The following is a 22,732-nucleotide window of genomic DNA, read 5'->3' as shown; positions in this document are numbered from 1 at the left end:
ATTTTTTTGTTGTTTCAGTGCTTGCAATTACTTCTGCACTGATTTATATTAAGCTTCTACTTAATAAAACTAATAATAAAATTAATTAAAATTCTTCGCATTACTTAAAGAAAAGTTTTGCATGCCTATAGCTGGAACCCAACAAGCGCATTTCTAGTGAGAACTAAGTTTGTTAAAATATTTAGAAAAATGTTTATGTTTTCATAATTGTGATTTCATTAAATTTCCTTAAATACTAAATAAAAATGTGAATACTTCAATTTAGGCTACAACCAAAGGTTTATTATTCTATTTTGTTTCATATACTAGAAGATTTAAGCATTTTTGAAAATACATATTTTATACTTTTTTTTTAATTATTTATTTGTACTCGTATAAAGTCTATAGAAGGCTATATACTATCTATTATTATTCCATACTTTTTAAGGAGGTTAAGTATTAAAGAAAAGTTTTCAAAACATTGCCATTTCTAGCCTCAGCCTTCTAGGTCTCAGTTCACTAAAGGATTTTCCAGTTTAATTGCGAGTAGTACTTTACCAAGTCAAGACAAGTCTCTTCTTCTTGTTAATTATAAATAATTATATTACAGTAGTACGGCAACTAGCAACTGGCCTATAGGATAAACATTGTTTTGTTTTTATTTTTATAAATACTTTCTCATATACGAGTATATTTCTTTAGATAATACAATATAATTTGTTGAATGCACACCTATTGCTAAGAACTTCGTTTATTATAATTTGTTTTCCATACAAAAATTTTTCTAAAATATATTTTTCAATTACTTAAACAAAAGTCGGTGTATAGGCTGAAGCGCAATGAGCGCATTTTTGATAGTCCACCGTGGGCGAGTGGATTGGTATTAGTTTGCGCCAACTTGTATACGGCTTGGAAATTTTGATATTTACAGTGGCCGACAGAAGTCTACATACACCCCTCCCTTTCGTTGTTTACAAAGAATAAACTCTTTGCTTAAAAATGTGTTTATGCAATTTCATTTGAAATCTTTTTCTAATCGACTTAACTAAAACAAATCCATACTTTAACATAAAACAACACAGTTATGCTAAAAAACGCAAAGAACAGCATTGACAAAAGTTGAGCAAAGTAAGCGTCTACAATGGCTCCTTGAAAAGAAATATCAGTTGACGTTGGAATTTTCCTTATTCAGCATAGCAAAGAAAAAAAATCATGTGGCGAAATTTCAAAAATCTTAAACTTAAGTCGGGCAACAGTCCAGACCATTGTAAATAACTTTAAGAATACTGGTTCCACCGAAAATAAGCCGCGCAGTGGCCGCCTGAGCAAACTATCTCGCAGAGACGTCAGCTTGATTCTAAAAGAAGTGGACAAAAATCGAAAAGTTTCTGCTCCGAAATTGGCCGAGGATATAGCAAGCTCATCCAACAAGTGCGTTCATCCAAGAGCAATTCAAAGAGCTCTGAACAAAAACGGCTTTCATAGTAGAACACCACGAAGAATGCCTCTTATTTCTGAAAAAAACTGTAAACTTCGCCTGGAGTTCGCCAAATCACACAGGGAAAAGGGGATGGGTTTTTGGCAAACCCACTGATGAGTCGAAGTTTAATATATTCGGTAGCGATGGAAGAGCAAAAGTGTGGAGGAAAAAAATACTGCACTGAGTCCGAAGAATGTGGTATCAACAGTGAAGCATGGTGGCGGCAATGTAATGGTTTGGGGAGCTGTTGCTGCATCTGGAGTTGGAAGATTAGTATTTATTGAAGGTAATATGGATCGTTATAAATACAAATCACTATTGGAAGTCAATCGGAAATCTTTGGTGGATGATTTGGAGCTTGGTCCAGGTTGGGTCTTTCAACAAGATAAAGATCCAAAACACACAGCACACATTGTGAAGGATTGGCTACTTTACCAAGCTCCAAGAAAATTAAATACACCACCGTAAAGCCTAGATTTGAATATTTTTGAATATGTCTGGGAAATTCTAGATCGAAAAATTAGTAAAAATCCGATTTCAAGCGCTTCAGTACTCAAAGAACGACTAATGGAATTTAGTCACCTCGATGCCACGACTGCTTTAAGCTGTATTTGATGCTAATGGTGGACCAACTAAATACTAAGAAGCAATATTACTTAGAGGTAAGTGAAGTTTTTCTCACTGGAGATATTTGTGCACTGTATGTAGACTTTTGTCAACGTTGGTTTTAGGTTTTTTTTGCCATAGCTTTGCTATTTTATGTTAATTTATGTATTTTTTTAAGTTTATAATGATAAGAAAAAGCTTTCTAATAAAACTGTGTAAACACATTTTTCAGTAAAGTTTTTGAACTTTCAATCCAGGGGGAATGAGGGGTGTATGTAGACTTTTGTCGGTCACTGTATATTTTAATTTTGAGAAGTTTTCGAAAAATATTTTGAAATATTTGCAATATTTCTTATTCAGTAACGTTCCTAAGGCCGCTGGAGCCGGATGACTTGGTGGTACGTGACTGCCATTTGGTGGTGCCCAGACAAAGCGCCGGGTATGAGACAAAAAATTAAAAAGTTTTTTTCTAATAACGATCGCTCCTCGCCCAAAGATCCGAGTCTATTTCTACCATAAAAAAGCTCTTCATAAAAAATCCATTTGTTGTTCGTAGTCGGCGTAAAAAAGTAGATCCCCCATTTATGGAAAAAAATCAAGACGCAAGACTACAAATAAGAGGATGAGCTTAGGCAAACAACCAAGATAGGATGTAAGCGCCAATTATTTATTTTATATTTTTTATGCGTTCTATTTGTGGTGTGCGTCTTGATGTTGCTCCACAAATGGAGGGACCTACAGTTTCAAGCCGATTCCGAACGGCAGATATTTTTTATGAGCAGCTTTTTGATGGCAGAAATACACGCGGAGTTCTGCAATTGCCGGTCTCATTGAATACTGAGATAAATATGTTTTATAGCATAATTTTAGGCGTTTTGTTTGATTTTTTTTATTTACGCCTGCTATTTTAAAATTGCTTCGTCCTATTTTGCTATTTTGCTCCAGAACTAATTTTAGTTGAAAAATAATGCGCCTAATTTAGGCGCAGTGCATTCCGAATATGCGCTTTGTTATTATTTGTAATTTTTGAATACGAAAAACAAAAAATCACAGATTAACGAGACAAATATTTGCATAATTTTAGGCATTTTGCCTTGGATTGGGGTTTGCTTTGTTTTGTGAAATATTTCTGTGAGCGTAGTGGTAAACAAGCTGAATGTTTCCATATTTTATGGTAATATATTTCCCGTCTTAAATTTAATTTATAGCATTTTTATATTTATAGCATTTATAGGCTGATGACATGTCAGAAAAAAGAAAAAAAAATAAAACTTTTTCTTCCTCTTTAGCTTTTACTATTCACCTTTTGATTTATTATATTCACACAATAGTTGTGCAGAAAACTTTGTAGCATAAATTAAGGCAAACGGGCCTAACCTAGTCCTCTTCGTGGAAACAATACATTTTCTCATGCAAAAACTTGACCATTTTTGAATAGCTTCAATAGCTTTGCTACAGCTTCAGAAATAAGTAATGTGGTACTTATTAATAATAGCAGGGGAACGGACAGATTCGCTTTGAGCTTGAAATACATATGTATTACAAAAATATGACCTCACTGGGGTTAATATTTGTAATTTGCCTGAAATAACGGAAATTCCAGCTGACACGAATTTTAAAGTACCTCAAATTCAGTTCAGAAGTAAAAGCACTAGATTTCTTGATTTTGTTGAAATTTATTTTTAATACGAAGTGAACTGTGCATAAAAAATTGTTGCATACTTAAATGCGTAAGGCATTTATCGTATTACCCAAATGGCGGCGTGTGTGATAAAAGCAATAAACAAAACAAAATTTAATTTCTAAAAATTGTGTACTAAATTTCCTTACAAACTTCGCTCAGTTTTTTCCGCCTCAATGAAAGTTGTGTCTCCCTTTCACTGTGCTTTGTAATTTATATCTATGGTAACCCTTTTTACATTAAGCAATCCCGAAGGCGTAATTTTAGGCGCGGTAAATGTGAAAATTTCCAACACATTTTCTGGGGTACTCAGAAATTGTTACTGCTTTGCTCATCCCAGTTGTTGCATACTTTCGGCAGTCATCCTTAAAATGCTGCGCTGAACAGAAATACTGTTATTTTTATTTAGGCAAAGTGAATTGCAAATTGAAATTTTATTTTTGCTGAAATCAACGACGCACTTTGACATGAGCGATCGTAATTTTTTGCCGGTCATGCGATTTCTGTAATTCCTGTCTTAGTTCACTAATCTGGGCCTAAGCATCATTTGTTTATTTTGTGTATCTACGCTTTTGCATTGCATACAGTTGGGCCTTTTTACTGCCTCGTAGTCGCAAAAGTTATATAATCACTTACAATTAAAATCATGATTTATGGTACCGCCTTATCCAGCGCCACATAAATTTCATAAAAGTGTTTAAAGCACATTTTCAGGTGCTTGCTACGCAATTTCTGCGGAAATGGTTGACTAAACAAATTTGATGCCACGTCATTAAAAACATTTATTTGGCTTCAGGTGTACCACAATTCTTGCCGAGAGTTAAACTAATAAAGCTTTGTTAGTTACATATATCAAAAATTCTAAATTTGTGACCTTTTCAAATATACATATGTTGCTTTGTGGTAGAGAAAAATATTTGCCAGTTGCCAGCAGGTTCAATTATATTTAATTGGTTGAATGCAAATGTATTTAAAAATAGTAGTTTGGTTAATATGTATGATAATTGGGGGCAACGCTAAATTTGTGGCTTGATAACTGTACGCGCAGATTTATAAATTTTAAAATTTTAAAATGATAATATGAAAAGAGAACTTTTAAATGCTGAGAAGGCGCCAAGTTGGGTTTACACTAAATTAAAATATTTGTAGACTTTCATATTTTCTTATGCGTGCCATATAAAGGGGATGCCATACGACATACAAGGTAAGCTCTCTTTGTTTAGCAATTTTCGTGCATTGGAGAGTTTGTAGACTTTGCGTATTTTCTTATGCGTGCCATACAGCCTATACATTTATACAACATACGAGCTAAACTCTCTCTCCTAAGCAATTTTCATGCTTTGGAGAGTTTGTAGACTCGCAAAATTCTATGAAAAATCGAGCACCGTGACGAAAAGCATGACTAACATGCTATTTTAAGCATTGTCGCTTAGTGGAGAATTTGTAAACTTTTCTTAAATTGCGTGAAAATATGTTTTTAAAGTATTCGAATGCTTATTTGCGTCGACAAGTATAATATGGAAGTATATGGTATCTATATCTTAACAAAATTGCCAATCATTCTCAGCTCCATGAAATTGAACCATACTCTTGGACATGCCAACTTAGCAAAAAATACTATCTTATTCTGGTTTGATTTAGGGTTGAAGTGACACTAAGCCTAACCACAACATGAATAAAGGTCAGCCAGGGCGAGAACAATGACGCGGAGTGGTGGAGGTCACAAGAAAACACGGTTAAAAAACACGGGTATATGTTGCTAAATGATTTTTAGACAAACAGTATACAAAATGTTTTTTGTTGCATACATATAGGCGCAAAGATAAATAAGAAAGAATTGTGGGTGGCGCAACTGAATACAACATCTGCTGGAAGCACTCTAACGTAATTTGCATATTCATTAAATCCCTAAGGGATAGCTACACTGATAGTACATGACACAAAAGCATACGAAAAAGGAATAAATAAAAACAGTTTGAGAAATCGAAACATTGAGTAGATGGCTGCCAAGGAAGCATGCAAAACTTTTTGCCAAAAGGATTGCGAATAAACATGAACAGTATGCAAATATTTCGGAGTTACAATAAATGTGTGACATTTAGAGATAAGGAAATAGACGCGAGCAGCAGTGGAGGCGGGGAGTTCAAATTAGTGCAGTGCCATTATTTTTCAGTCTTGTTTTGTTTCAGTGACAGTAATGGATATCCGTTGCACAATTCCAGGCGCCGTCTACTGAGCATACATTTTGTTGATTGTTGCCGTGATGGCAATCCGATATTTGTAAAAAATGAATAAATATTTCCGCCCATAATTCGGGTTAGCCATGTGTTCTAGAAAAAACTTACAACCCAATTTTCCTTGTTAAGTTTTTATTATTTGAAGTTTAAATACATACATTTGCACAGAGTCTCAGAGCTCGCAAGTATATTTCTGAAAGACAGTAAATGAGTAGGATTCCAGAAAAAAAATTCGAAAATTCACGTATCAGAAATGAAGCCTTAGAGGCTTAAAGGTATGAGTACTTGATGACAGAAAGCGAGCAAATATTCAATTAGGTTTCATATTAGTGATCGATATCTCGTAAAGTATCGATCAAACAATTTCAAATTTTTGCTCGTTGTCAAGGTGACATTTCACACTAAAAACATTCTCTTGCTATTTTTGTTTATTCCATTCAGTTGTGAGTTACAGGGTGTTATCAATGGAAGTCAACGAAGAGAAAATTCGGTACAGTTTTTTTGTGATAAAGGTGAAAATACAAGCCAGGCCGCTGAATTGTGATTGGTGTTTATGGTGCCGAACTTCAACAGCCAATTACGTGCAATTTCGGTTTCGTCGATTCTGTTCAGACTTTTTTGATGTTAAAGAAACTGTCGATGAAATCAAAGAAATGGTCGAAGTTGATCGGCATGTTAGTAATTGTAACATCACCCAGGAGCTGAACAGCGACCATAAACCATTTGTGCAAAAATGCTTCTGCAAAAATAACACAGGTCTGCAAAAAAATGGGTTCGGAATGTTTTATAAAAGTGTAGTGTCATTTCCGAAGTAATTTTTTGCGTAGAATCCGAATCCGGGGTTTAAATTGCTCTATCACGTCAGGACTTTGAGATATCCTAATCTAAAAGTGCAAAAAACGCTGTTTTTGCCCATTTTTGAGGTTATGTAGCTACGAAGATTTTGCTCGTCATAAAAAAGTAGACATGGTATTTTAAATTATAAGTCTTCCTCTTTTAAATGCTGTTGAGTTTGCTCAAATATCTTAATTTTTCACTGAGATATCGCATTTTGAAGTCTCCATGTTTGTGAACTATATGCGACTATGTAATCGACCGTATCACGTCTCATGTTATCTCAATGGATTTTCGAATATCGAAAAATTCACAATTCGGATTCTACGCAAAAAATTACTTCGAAAATTACCCTACACTTTCCTAGAACAAAACGTTGTTGACCTGTGTAATGGACTTCTTTTTGCCCAAGCTAATATTAAAACTTGTTGAGTCACAAGCCAATCATTTCTTGCAACACCTCTTGTGGTTTAACTCAGAACGGTTTGATGCTACGAGTATTTGAACTTTTGCGCTGAAAAGTTGTTTGTGTGCAAAGTGGATTGAAGTATGCATTCGTAGATTGGCTCTGAGTAAAAACCCTTGTTACTTATGAATTTTTCCATTAGAGATTTAACCGCGTGGGATTAATATAAACTTGCTAAAGGGTTATGGGTAATATATTTTTAGTTCAGATTTGAGCAAATTTTTAATTTGGTATTTGAGTGCTCAGAAAATTTGAAAAAAAAAATTGAAATAGCTTCAGTTTTATTAGCACAAGTGACCCTCTAAAAATGTTGGGTGGGCTTTTGATAAAATAACACTGTGCAACAAATTCAGGTTAGCAAAAATTAGGTCCATTCTGAGAGTGGCGGGTGAAAATAGAGGCGAAATTAGAAGACCCGTATTGCGCCGTTTTTTTATGTTAGTTCGAATTTTTTTTTAATCGGCCTTCGAAGTTCGAAATCGGAGCAAAATTGTTTATATGGTTTTTTGGCTATAACTCGTCGACTAATTGATATTTTTTCAATCTGTAAAAGCCAAATTATTGCTAGAGACCTGTGCAACAATTACAATTTTTGAAAAAATTGATTTCGAAAATTTTTGTGGTACTTATGAAACAATATACTGAAAATCGGCAAACTGCAAACTTCGAAGGCCGATTAAAAAAAAATTCGAACTAACATAAAAAAACGGCGCGATACGGGTCTTCTAATTTCGCCTCTATTTTCACCCGCCACTCTCAGAATGGACGTAATTTTTGCTAACCTGAATTTGTTCCTCAGTGTAATAGAAGGGAACTGAGCACTTTCTTCCTGTTAAGTACTAAACTGATGGGTTGCACTGAAATATTTATACTACTGATCATTTAAAAACTTAGCTTGGGTATCCATCTTCATAAAATTAAAAAAAAAAAATGTAAAACATCCTGATTTCGTGTGCAACAGGAATAACCTGCTAGAGTCAGATACGTTTTTTTTTTTTTAAAAGTGCTCAGATGTCTATATCTACGGCTGGAGAGAGCCTGTGTAGTTCCTCAAACTTATCCTCATCGTTTAAAATTAAAAATAAATCAGCAGGCAAAGCTATTTGGGGGATTATACTGAGAGAAAAGTACTTAAGAAACTATTTCATGTCTACAGATTTAGAAATAACAAAAAAAAGTCTTAAGGGAACATACCCTATGATCTAAAAGTATCGGGTATGTTTAAGTAAAACAAAAGAGAGTTAAATTTCAGGCAAATTTATTTTATCTCCTTCAAAATATGACCCGTCTGAAGCAACACACATGTGCCAACGTTTAACCCAGTCCTCCATGCACCCCTGGCAGGCCGACGATGGGATGGCTTTCAGCTCCTTCGTCCCATTCTCTTTGATCTCCTTTATCGACTGAAATCTTTTTCCACGAAGTGGTAACTTCAACTTGGGAAACAAAAAGAAGTTGCACGGGGTCATATCAGGTGAATACGGTGCTTGCACGATAGTATTTACTTGGAGTTTGGCCAAATAACCCGGCACAATTTGGAGTCGGTGCGATGGCACATTATCATCATGCAAAATCCAAGACTTGCTTGCCCATATCTCCGTCTGGCCAGGCAGACACTAATGATCCGATGGCGCTAAAAAGTGACAGATGTATGGCTTACAGTCCAACCAACATAAGAAAAAATATGGACTGGTTCCCAGGTGTGCGGTTCGGTTAAAATAAAAGTTCCCGGTACTTTCTGACCATAGGGTAAACCCATAAAATCGGAGTTTATTCCTGCACAAGGCAGCACTCAATCTAATCATCTCCCAGCTTTTTCCTCTAATATTTATCGTCAAGTGATGATACAAATAATTCCATTTCGGGTATCTGATCTGAGCTTCCCTCTCTCATGACTGTTCGCTGGTGCTGGCTATTCCAGAACTTCTTATTCTTGACCACAAATGTGTGCACTTAATGTGCTGGTCTCCTATGATTTCGATTCTTTAGTGTCTGATAGAGTTTGATTTATCCCTGATGCGTAGATTTTTTAATTAATTTCTCAGTTTTGCGCCACTCTCACAAATCTGGCTTCTACTGGTACAGATATCTAAAGACTGCTGTGATTGATTGATTTCAAAACTAGATGAATGAATAAGTAGAAAAAGTGGCGAAACGGATTTCTAGCTATCCCAAATTCTCAGCGGACAGGGAGGCTTTCTTGCGTATCTCCACCGTTTTAATCTAGCAGATAATTCGACATGCCCGGAATGCCACGTGACTTTTTACTGCGCCAGATTTTACGAAAAGAGTACAGATAAGTTAGTCACGCAAATGCTGAACTCAAAAAAGAAATGGGAAGCAGTACAAATGTTTGTACCAAGGATCGTAATTAAACTCCGAAACATAGAATGGGAGCGCAAAGCGAATGCGACCGAGCCAGAAAATCTAACAGATGTGTTATCTAAAGAAGCGGTTTTAAAGCAGATCTCTTGCGGTGGTGACTGTATTTGATACCTACAATACTAACTTCCGTGTTTTCTGGTCACTGGTATCTCGTCTCTTTTTTATGTAATTTCTTAATGTAGAAATAATTTTGTAACTAAGATTAGTTGACTTTGAGCTGGAGTTCGTGTATAACTCATTATTGCCCCTTTGTGGTAGAGTTTTTGTAATATGGGTCAGGTATTTGATCCAAGCCTAGCAATGTTGTTCTTTAGTCCATTTATCTCCTTATTTTTCGAGTTTGAAGTTTTCACTTGCTGATCTATTCCGTGGTCGCGTATTTAGTCTCAGTTGGCTTGTCTGCGGCTGCTTTAGAGTTCTTCCATTTTTCATTTTCACCTTTTATGACAAGCAGCTTTGACTAAAGGCTGTTTACACATACATCCATGTTTTACCAGAAATAATTTATTTGTTTAAATATCATTCAAAAAAATGTAGCGTGAGCCTGTGTGAAATTGTGATTAAATGCGATTAAGCGTCCTCGTGCTCACGTGAATAAAATGAATAAAATTATATACGCGGTAATTTATCAATGAAACCGCGCAATTTTCAATTTTATTGGCAAATATTGATAGAGAGGCGGTGCTCATTTTTCTTGCCGTCATTTTTAGCGCTTATTATTTACAAGAAGAAATATTGAGTTCGGTTAAATGGAGGTGGAAAAAAAGATCCCTCGGAGTGTTTGAAGTGAGAAAAATTTTAAAAATTAAACTTTTTAACTAATGACCTTTCAGCATAAATGTGACTTCGTCATTAATATTTTTTTCTGTCTCAATGAGCCCTCTGGCGGTTTTCGGCTTTTTATGTAAGTAGAAAAATACTGGAGGCGAATGCACACACAATTAAAGCATGAGGAAGATCAAAATGGAGAAGGATAGAATAAAATGAAATGAAGAAAGAATTGGAGATGAAATGAAGGAAGAACTGGAGCAAATTAAGCTGAGGAACTGGAAGCAAATGGTGACGGACAGAGCAGCGTGGAGTAGGCAAAAGCTCACAAGAAGCTGTAGCGGCAAACGAGGATAATGATGATGGTGATGTAAGTAGATCACAATATTATTTTTGGTGCAGTTGATGGACAGACGACTGCGCGGATTCATAAATTGCACTTAATAAATATGTAAATAAAGAAACTAATTAATTAAAATAAAATCAATAAACTTTCTTAGTTGGAGCACTGCTATGGTACATTTTTTATAGTATTTCTTTATAGAGAGATTGCATTTTTTTTACCAATTTTCGGTGATTCGTATCCGAGAACTTTCAGAAAGAGATTGAACATTTTCTTATATCATTTAATAATACAACTCCTAGAGCCTCAATATCGTTGTACGAGGGTTGCCTTTGCAACACCACGAATGATGGCCGTAATTAGATATTTTTTCCGAAAAGTCTAATATTTTTTAGTAAAAACTTACGACCTTACTTTGTACTGTTTCAGAGAGTTGAAAAGTTCATCTCGCCTAAAAGATGAAACTTACAGAGTGAGAATTTTCGTTAGATGATTTATTAAGATTTTCGACGTAGTATATCAGGCATTCATCAATTTACTTCGACTTTTAGCTTTGAAAAATCACACTTAACTATTCTGAAATGCTTGTGTCCCGAGTTATAACGTGGCCTTCTTGCAGGATGAGTTTTGTGAAGGTCGTCCAAAAACGAGTGTTGAGCCAGAAATAAACGATGCTGTGGAACTGGCATGCGTTCAATATTGCATGAACATTTGGTCGTCAAGAAGATTTGATCTCGTTGGATACAACGTTTACTACAGTAAAATAAAAATATTTTTTAATAGTCTAAAATTAAAATTACTTGTTTTATTTAATTTTAACATCTTGTTACAGTCCATGGTTGTATTCTTTGACGGAAATTTTTGGAGAATTATCAAAAACGAGAGGAATTATCATTCTTCAACAAGGAAATGCGAGCTCTCATAAGTACGTTCCCAGGGCAGTAGGTTCTACGTTACCGGAACGACCTGGATTTATATTCGGCCAAGGACTGTCACTTCCGGAGCATTTCGTATATGTATGGGGATTTTTTATGCTGCTACAACAACAACAGCTCTCATAAGTGAGTTTTTGAGCACTAAAAAGATCGAATTAATGGTTCAACGACTTACAACTCTGATTTGACCTCTAAATAATTATTTTTCTTCTAGATTATCAGAACTAAAATATGAGGCTAACGTTTTTCAATGCCTGATGACGTCGGTGAAGCCCTAAGGATGAACTGAAAATGCTCACTGGCATACTCACAGGCAGACTGCGCTCTAGGGTCCACTGACCCTTGTCGTTTTTGCGACCAATTCCCGGATATTCAAAGTCAACTCCTCTTTGAGGATAATCGCCCAACCTAATCAGCCCAATCCCGCACAATCTTGACTTTAATAAGGGAACTGGGAACGCAAATCTCAAATCAAATTTATCTAACTGTATTAATTTTCAAAGAGAATATTTGGAGAAAGAATAAATCTCTTTTCATTTTTATTTCACTCTGGTTTCATTATTAGGCGTAAATTACATTAAAAAGCAACCCTTGTCCTCCATTGCTAATATCTCTTCTATTAGTACACTCGGGTATGACAGTTGAGATAATTTTCGCAACATTGTTTACCGTAATACCTGAATTACGACTAGCTTCAGCTTTTCCTGATGTTCGCCCCATTCTAACAAAGTTCAAATGCTTGCTTTTGAAACTAATTTTAAAGGTATGCGTACTTCACAAACATACTATACCACTCTGCCACTTGTTTGCCTAACTTATTCGCTTTCCAGTTCACATTTTTGCTGAGATGTTTACATTCGCAACAATGTTTTCGTACTATTTACACAGACATTGTGTCTGTGTCTGTGCCCGTGGCTGTGCCTGGCTGTCAACGGCAACGTGTTGCTATGCTCAGTGTTGTTACGGTCCGTTTTACATTTCAATTTGCCGTTCTGTGGAATGCTTCCGCAACGTATTAAGAAATTAAAAATACTTCTTGTCAGCCGAAGGCGTTGTTGCAAAGCAAGTCGTTTTAACTGACATTGCGATTAAAGCTGCCTTAAAGTGTATATATGTATATGATTTGTATGTATGTATTTATGTGATTTTAGGTGCAAAAATATAAAAATGCAAATATCAATTTGTGAATGTAGTAAACATTTGTTTGAAATAATTTATTTCATAAAAAATTAGTCAAGAATTGGTTCAGAAGCTACAGACATGTGATTCTTTTACGACCTCTGTTTTGTCTGGAAGACACAACTTCAAGCATATTTCAAATTCACGGTTCACAGCTACTACACTGTTAACTCCAACTTCGCTTTATTTATGAATAGATTTAATAATCCACGGTAGAAAAAGTTATACCTCGCCTATTAGTTCCGTTGAAGGTGTCATAGCGACACGGTACGTAACGACCCACGCTGACTAGAATTTGAATCGGGTTTAAGCTTCGGACATGTCAATAAACAGGACTGGGTCTTCCAGATGCTCATGAGCAAAAAAATGATGCGTCACAGAGTCATTCACTGTAACTTCTTTGCCTTTTGTAAGCAGAATTAATCACTCTATGGATAGTTGTATAATTTTTGCAACTGACGTCGTTCGTCAAACATATTTGAGAATTGTGAACTATACAGTTGCAGTATATAAACAGACAAGTAGTAGAGTGCTTAAAGGTCAAAATAAAGATTTTCATCACTCAAACATTTTTTCTTTATTTAGTAAAAAACTTAGTCAAATAACACAGGATGATTAATTTTGTGTCACTTCGTAAAGGGTGATTTTTTAGCTATTATCTTTTTAAACAGCTAGTTTAAACAGCTGACGCACGTTTCGTGTTTTATTTCACTGTCAAACATCTTCAGTTTGGTCTATAATTTAACCATGAATCGTCTTACAAACGAACAACGCTTGCAAATCATTGAATTTTATTATAAAAATGCGTGTTCTGTTAAGAAATTTTAAGATCCACTTTTTTATCGAAAAATTGTATTCAGCGACGAAGCTTATTTTTGGATCAATGGGTACGTAAATAAGCAGAATTGTCGATTTTGGAGTGAAGATCAGCCAGAAGAATTGCAAGAGCAACCAATCTATTGGACCGTACTTCTTCAAAGATGCTGCGAATCGTTACGTAACTGTGTGCGCTACCGTGAAATTATATCCACCTTTTTTTTGCCCAAAATGCAAGAGCTTGACTTGCATGACATGTGGTTTCAGCAAGTTGGTGCCACATGCCACACAGCACGCGTAACAATGGACTTGTTGAGAGGCGAGTTCGGTGAACATTTTATTTCACGCTCGGGACCTGTCAATTGGCCACCCAGATCGCGCGATATAACGCCTTTAGATTATTTTTTGTGGCAGTCATCGACTAACATTCGTAGCATACGGTTGTGTTTCGACAGTGTTCTCTGAGTTCCTTCATTCGCGGTGCAGTTATATCCCAACAACTACACTCTTACGTTTGGTTTTTTCTATTTGCTTATTTTCAAGTCTACCACGTGCTTAATTTATTTCTTTTAAACTGTGACACAATGCCCCCCGGGGCGCATAATTTAGGGGATAATAGGTTCGCTACCTTAGCGTCCTCCCCCAAACGGAAGAAAAAACGTCCAATTAAATTCGACGATTTTCCTGATCTTCCAGGTCTTAACAAAACAATATCCACCCCAAAATACATTGTTGTTTCTTCTACTAATTATCAGAAGCCCCTATCGCATTATTCATGCTTCGCAGTGCAAAGATCGTTAAACGTGTTAAGCAAAAATATAGAAAAAATTTCAGAACTAAGAGATGGGAACCTTTTAATACTGGTCAAAGACAAGCATACTGCAGAAAAATTTATAGCTGCCAAACAACTTCCAGGAATATGCGATATCACTTGCAAATACCACGATAACCTCAACTTCGTGAAAGGGACGGTCTTCGCTCCTTTTCTCAAGTCTCTTCCTGATGAGGAAATCGTAAAAGAACTATCAACGGAGGGTGTAGTAAGTTATTTCAAATTCACTAGGATAGTTGACAACAAAGCAACACCAAGCGGAGTCATCCTTCTTACTTTTGATGCTTTCAGAATTCCAGAAACCATCAACATATCTTGGTATAACGTTAAGGTGAGGGAATATTTCCCGAATCCGATGCGTTGTCAGTCTTGCCAGTATTTAGGTCATACTAAAAAACATTGCAATAATGCTCCATTGTGTCAAGTATGCAGCCTCCCCCCTCATCCAGACTTAGAGTGTTCACGCACAAGGTGCACAAACTGCCATGAAGAACATCCATCCAGCTTCAACAAATGCCCACAATTTTTGCAACAAAAGGAAATCCTTGAAATAAAAACCCAACGTAAATGCACATTGAAGCAAGCGAGAGAGTTTTACTTTGCTCAACTTCCCTCTACCTCAGCTCACTTTTCTTTCGCTGGTGTCACATCCAGCAACAAAATCATTCAACTAGTAACAGAAACAAACACTAGCAAGAACGTATAATATTACTGCTCCTGAAAGAACATACCACTTCGAGTTCAAGCAAAAATATCGTTAACCCATTAAATCCCAACCTAATATAAAACAATTTTTTTAAATGCGTTTATAAAACGTTTATTGAAAGAGTGTAATTAAGCTCCTTAAAAAAGAAAAACACGAAAAAAAATCAAAGAAATGCATTTTTTGGGCTGTACCGAATCGAGTACAATGGGATAATATGTATATACATTGCCTGTATATGAGAATATGGAGTATTAAATAAAAAGACACTTTCAAAGACTTCCTTGGTTATTAGTTCGGTTAACAGTATGGAAGTTTTTGAAACATTCTCTCTCCACACAAAGGGCTACATTGCATAACTCGCAAATCCATCGAATTCTTTGGTGACACTCCCTGCACCTCAGCTGATTCGATATCCTTTTGGGAAAATGGTTATATGAGGAACCATCTATTGATGTCGTTGTCGATCGTTTTGAAGATATGTCCCGGATATTATAATTGCGTAAATAAAATCGCACAATTTCACGTTGGTATTGCAACAAGTCGCATTGACTCTTACTTGCCATTTTATAAAGCTTCCATGCGTTTACTACGCACGAGCTTATCATTGTGGTGAAAAGAGGCCACCACCAGTTCTTTCCTCTAAACTTTATATAGTAAGTATTCCCACTGTCACAACGCTATTGTCATTCCACTTCACAAAAAGTATTCCTGAGTCAGAACACCTACAAAATTTGGTACAAAACAACTATTCAAATAAATCATTATGATAAACTTACATAAAATCAAACTCCCCCGTTGCTTCTTTTGTAGTTCTTTGTTCGTTTTCAGAGGACATTTTTTGGACCGCCGTTCACGAACAGTCCCAGTAGCCTTAAATCCTTGTTCTTTCAAAATTCTAAGAAGGTCATATGACGTAAAGAAGTTGTCGAAAAATACGATGTGATCGGTCGGATGTGGAATGTTTGCCAAAAGATCAAGGACGACCCTTGAACCTAATGGAAGACTTTCTTTCTGATCCTCTTAAGATCCTCCTCATTGAAACAAAAATCATGCTTGTTATGCTGCAAGGCATATATTTTCGTTTGATCGATTATTAATTTCACCACCTCATCGTCAAAAATAGTTTCAAAAATTTCAACTGGGTTCTTAGTTACCAATAAAGAACACGCTTCAAGTTGGGATTGTTCGTAAAAATGCGTTTCTAGAATTTCCGTACTTGTTATTCTCTTTCTCCATTTTGTATTTAGATCTTTTGACAACTTTTGCCTTTTTTGTAAGCTTGCAAGTGGAATATCATCATCACTGTCACTGTCACTGCTCAAAAATAAGTCAACTTCGCCCGGAACATCCCTTGGAATATCATCACGCAATATATTATTCTCTTCAATGTCCTCCTCATCTGTGTCCCAGTGGGTATTTGGCGGTATAATAGCGAAGTCGAAGTGACTACGGTCGCTTGAGTCAATATAGTCGGTGGCCGCAGAAAGGTTGTGAAACCTCTTTCCGTAAAATTTTTTTACATCAATTACCAAATCTACATGAAATATGCACACAAAATATATATTAATGTTCCCACTGTACCCATGCGAGTACACTAGAATTTAAACCTACCGAAATGCACTTTTCCACAACTTTTTTCGTATTTTTGTTATAAAGTATACAAATTATATGTATTATGAATATTTCAACACTGAACTTTTTCCGTGATAACTTAGATTTTGTCAAACAGAGAGCTTATTGCAAACTAAACCATGAAAAGAAGAAAAATAGCAAATGTGCACGCAAAGACAAGTGAATAACGGATAACGGGACTCAAAAAAAAGAAGGAGAAACATGTGTATTCCTTTTCAACATTGCTCTGTATTATAAAGTGGCGAGTACATTTAAAAATTTGTAAGCGTTGGCTTTTGACGTCGTTTCGAAAAAGATGCTTTTTCTGTACTCAAGCGAGTACAATGGGATCCAATGGGTTAAGCCAGCAAATACCAATGATCAAACGAACTTCAACTCATCTTCTCTCTCCCTACAATCAAGTCAATCATCCAATGTTGATCAATCTTCAACTCCCATTAATCTAACAGCTTCATCAAGCAACACTACTTCTAACTCACCTACTTTCTCCCCACCACCAAATAAATCATCCAATATATCTCAACCTTCAACTTCCATTAATATAATAACTACTTCAAGCAACACTATGCACTCACAACCGATCTCTAAATCTACAATCTCTTCGCCTATCACTCGTTTAACCCAGGAACTCTTAAATCAAAACGGCTACTTCTCTTCAACACGGATGACCTCTGACTCTGAAAGCGAAAGATCAGATAGGTTTAGTAACTCTATTGATGACCTTTGATATACTTCATTGGAATATTCATGGACTTTATAACAGTTTAAATGAATTAGAACTGTTAATTAAAGACTTATCTCCATCTATAGTTTGCCTGCAGGAAACTCACATCCCCTTTAATAGGTCTGCTCCTATTTCGAATTCGTTTCATAGCTACTTTCATAACCTTCCCCATAACGCTACCCAAAGCAAGGCATATGCGTCATGGTAAAAAAAAACGCCCCACAAATTATTAGACATTATATGGCCGTTGTCAGTCATTGCCGTCGAAGTGAATTTAGGTTTCAACCTTTTAATCTAAAAATGCTTCTAGATATAACCTCTAGTATTACTACAGATACTCTTGATCGGTGACTTGAACGCGTGGAGCCCCCTTTGGGGATCCACTTCGGATAACTCCAGGAGCAAAATAGTAGAAGATTTCATCCTTCTAAATAACTACATAGTGTTAAACGACTTGGCGCCAACTCATTTCTCAACTCACCAGACATTTACCCATGTAGACGTAAGCATGTGCTCGGCGAGTTTGGCCCCAAAACACTCTTGTTCCACTTCCCCTTTTCTCCACGGTAGTGATCATTTCTACCTTCTCACTAAAGTGGTCGCCGCCTTGTCCAATCCAGGGACCCCTAAACCAAAGTTTATAACACAAAAGGCGAACTGGGAACTTTTCCAACGTACGGCAACTGTAACGTCGTTTAAGTACAACCAATCATCTAGAATCAGCAAAGAGGCCAACAATATAACTAAAACTATTCGTACAGCTGCTCACCTATCTATTCCCCAAACACAAAACAAATTTCACAAAACCATGGTGCCTTACTGGTCTCAATTTCTTGCTTCTTTACGTAACAAAAATCAAACCCTTTGGCATAATTATAAGAGACATCGTTCCCTTTCAAATCTATTGGAATACAAAAAAAGTAACGCTTATTTAAAAAAAAAGCTGAAAGACGCAAAGAGACAAAGCTTAGAGGCGTTAATTAGTACAATAACCCCAGATTGCAGCCCCAAAAAAATTTGGTCTAATATAAAGAAGCTTTCGGGTACTTTCTTCCCCTTATCCATCAAAGTATTAGACACCTCTCATGGCCCTATCAACTCGTCTGTGGACATGGCAAATCATTTTGGCTTAGTTTGGTCAAGCTATTCAAAGGACTCCAATTTCCACCTTAATTTTGTTGCCGAGAAAAATCTAACTCTAATAGAAAAGTACGTTAATAATTCTCCATCGCCTTCAGCCCAAAAAATTGAGTCCCCTATTACCATTTTCCAGTTTGAAGTTACTATTAATTCTATGCCAGGTAAAACCCCAGGCCGTGACCGTATTTCATATTCATTGCTGCAAAACTTACCATCTGTAGTCAAAACTCGATTAGTCAACCTGTACAACGCCATCCTAAGCAAAGGCATCCTCCCACACACGAGGAAGAATGCATTAGTACTTCCCATTCCAAAATCGCCTTAATGCGGAACTTCTGCTTCTGATTATAGACCTATATCACTTTTGTCATGTTTAAGCAAAACACTAGAGAAGATTGTTGCTAACCGCATTGTATGGTTCGCACTTTCAAACAAACTAATTGATGCCCATCAAGTAGCGTTCAAGGAAGGCCAGGGAACGATGGACGCCTTACTTATTTTTGAACATTTTGCCACTTCTGCCCTTTCCACAAAAACCACGTATCTGTTCTTAGTATTGATTTCCAGTAAGCCTACGAAAGAATCGGTCCGCATGCCATTCTTCGAAATCTTGCGTCTTTTAAAATCGGTAAAAAGATATATAACTTTGTCAAAAACTTCCTTACTTGCCGTCTATTTTCAGTCAAAGTCAATAATAAATATTCAAACACATACAAACTTTTTAATGGTATCCCACAGGGGTCACCACTATCAGTGATCCTCTTCATTATTGCTTTCGACGACATAAACAAAATTATATCGACGCATAAAAGAATTAACCACTTAATATATGCCGATGATTTACTTCTCTTCTCTAAATGTAAAGATTTATCGGTGGTACAGAATGATTTCATACAAATTTTGTCGGAATTAACGAACTGGTCAAATACGTCTGGGGGCAAAATATCGTTAAATAAATGCAGAAACTTTCATATATGCAACAAGAAAATGTGTCCACCGATGAACCTATATTTCAATAATGTTAACCTATTGTTATATAGTAGGTACTTTAAAAATTCTTGGTATTATAAAGCGTTTTTCAGTAAGAGCGCTTCAACTTTTTTTTTGAATAAAACACAAACGGTTTGACTTTTTTAACAAATTTTTTTTTTATTATCGAGTTTGAACATATACATTTAAGCATGAAATTCGATTTCTTTTGCACGTTTTACGAAGTCCAATCGTTGAACCCAATTTTCGACCACTCTTTTGCATAAATCGGCCGAAATTCCAGCAATTTCGCGTTCGATATTGGCTCTGAGCTCAAAAATCGTCGCCGGCTTGTTACTGTAGGCCAATGACTTCACATAACCCCAAAGAAAATAGTCTAGAGGCGTCACATCGCACGAGCGCGGCGGCCATTCGACCGGTCCATTTTTGGAAATAATGCGCTCATCGAACTTACTCTTCAAGAAATCAATTGTAGCGTGTGCTGTGTGGATTATGGCCCCGTCCTGTTGAAACCACATGTCGTCTAAGTCCATACCATTCAGTTGCGGCCAAAAATAATCGTTTATCATGTCGCGGTATCGATTTCCATTCACAGTAACGTGGCGATCGTTCTCGTCAACGAAAAAATATGGGCCAATTACACCGCCGGCATGTAAACCGCACCAAATAGTGATTTTTTCGGGATGCAACGGTGCCTCGTGAATCACGTATGGATTGCGTTCTGCCCAGTAACGCATATTTTGCTTGTTGACAAAGCCATTGAGCCAAAAGTGAGCTTCATCACTGAAGACCGTAAATGGCCGTAATGCTCTTAAAGTAGCAGCAACAGAACGATTATTTTCATAAAAAATTTGCACGATTTGCAATCGTTGCTCAAGTGTGTAGCGTTCCATGATGAAATGTATACTAATGAAGTTTACAAATGACAAGCGAAAAATATAAAATATTGCGTCGTTCGCCCTCCCTATCGGAAAAAAGTTGAAGCGCACCTATTGAAAAACGCCTTATAATATTTGATTCTAAGCTAACTTTCAAAAGTCATTGTAAAAACCTTAGACTAGCTCTAGTTAAAAGATTAGATATAATCAAATACTTATAGTCGAAACACTGTCTTGTCCATCCAGCATCGCTCATCAATGCGACCAAAGCGCTACTCTTATCTAAAATCGACTATGACCTACCGATCTATGGGCACTGTGCGAAAAACAATGTTAAGCTCATTCTCCCTCCATACCACACCGCAGCCAGGAGAAGCATACGTGCCTTCCCTACCTCACCGGTTATTTGCACTTTGACAGAAGCTGGTCTTCCAACCATCGAAGAGAGAGCTACTGCCAACACCATCAAATTGATCCCAAAGCTCCTTCGGTGCAAGAATGCAGTATTGCTCGAGGCGGTTTATTCGTTTATTTATTCCTAGCAGAAGGAAAAAACACGGATATCGACTGTCAACTATTATGAGATGTTTAAATGCTGCGAATGAACTAAGTATTCCTATCAAACCAGAGAAATTCGATTACAACCGTCCTGTGCCATGATTCCAGTTTAATAGTTTGCTGTATTTAGACATGCATTCTTTTAAGAAAAGTACAACTCCTCCAGCAGTTTACCGTCAACCCTTCGAACAACTTGCCTCAAATCTAAAAGAATAAGGATGGAAATTTTTGTATACGGATTGGACTAAAACTGTTTCCACCACAGTCTTTGCGGTAGTAGACTGCGACCATAACACAATTTCATCTGGTAATCTACTGAACTTCTGCTCCGTTTTTACTGCGGAAGCAAACGCCGTTCTGCTGGCAACGCAGTATGCTCTCCGAACTGGTGAAAAATACGTTGTATGTACTGACAGCATGTCTACCATTCGTTCAGTAACCAACATACCAAAAAGCAACTTTATCATCTCAAAGATCCGCAACGTTTTAGCTGGTGGAAATAATTTAATCAAAATCATGTGGGTTCCAAGCCACGTAGGAATACCTGGCAATGAAGCCGCTGATGAAAGAGCGAAACTGGCAGCAAATCAACCACTTATCGCCTTGAACGTGATTCCCAAAGAAGATGTTTTTAGGCTTTCAGAAGCAAACTTTTTCAAAGCCAAACATTCTGAGTGAAATAATTTCCGACATCACTACTCAGCATTAAACTCGGTAAGGCAGTCAGCCACCTTCCCGAGGGGAATAAACTGTAACGATCTTAGAAATTTCTTCCGCCTACGAATTGGTCATACGACTGCAACGCACAACCATCTTAAGGGTCTTCCACCTCCACAGTGTCCATTTTGCAACAGCGGTTCAATCTCGGTCATCCACTTGCTCGATAATTGTCAGCATTTTTCAACAATAAGATTCAACGTCTTCAGTTACAATACCCCTTCCGATGCCCTGAAAAGCTATGACTCCGAATCCATCAAGAACATCAACAAGTACCTTACGTTAGCTGAGCTTAGGAAGTTAATTTAGAGTTAATTGTCTAATAGCGTATAATGTAAGATATTAATACTATTTATTGTTACTCCGGTAAAATTTATTAACAAGCGAGCCGAAGGTGTTTACACTTGTGCTCCATTCCAATGTAAAGTAGTGGATCTCCTCTACTTTTCTTATATATAATAATAATAATAATAATATTTTTTGTGGGGCTATGTCAAAGCTCATGTCTATTCAGACAAGCTTGCTTCAATTAACGCATTGGAAGACAACATTAAAGCATTTATATGTGAGATACCAGCCGAAACATTGGAAAGAGTATGCCAAAATTGGACTATTGAGCGCAGTCGCGGTCAACATTTGCATGAAGTAATCTTCAAAGATTAAATTATATGGACTGTACTATCGATTTAAATAAAAATTTCATGAATTTTTCTGAATTTTACGTGTGTTTTTTTGAAAAACTTTCCTATAGCTCTTAAGAAATCGCCCTTTATAAGGTCAGAAAAATCATGGTGCTAAGCATTAACCATTAAAGAGAATTACATTTTGACGATTCTGCTTGGAGCT

General features: G+C 36.5%; 1 protein-coding gene across 1 annotated transcript in view; it reads right to left on the bottom strand.

The window, feature by feature from the left end:
* Positions 1–22,732, bottom strand: part of LOC128859053 (calcitonin gene-related peptide type 1 receptor) — an 81,360-nt gene that overhangs the window by 17,925 nt on the left and 40,703 nt on the right. The gene's annotated exons all lie outside the window — the stretch shown is intronic.

Source organism: Anastrepha ludens, chromosome 3, assembly GCF_028408465.1.
Source record: "Anastrepha ludens isolate Willacy chromosome 3, idAnaLude1.1, whole genome shotgun sequence".
NCBI lineage: Eukaryota > Metazoa > Arthropoda > Insecta > Diptera > Tephritidae > Anastrepha > Anastrepha ludens.
Note: the sequence above shows the minus strand (reverse complement) of the source record. Positions and strands in the feature narration are given on the sequence as shown.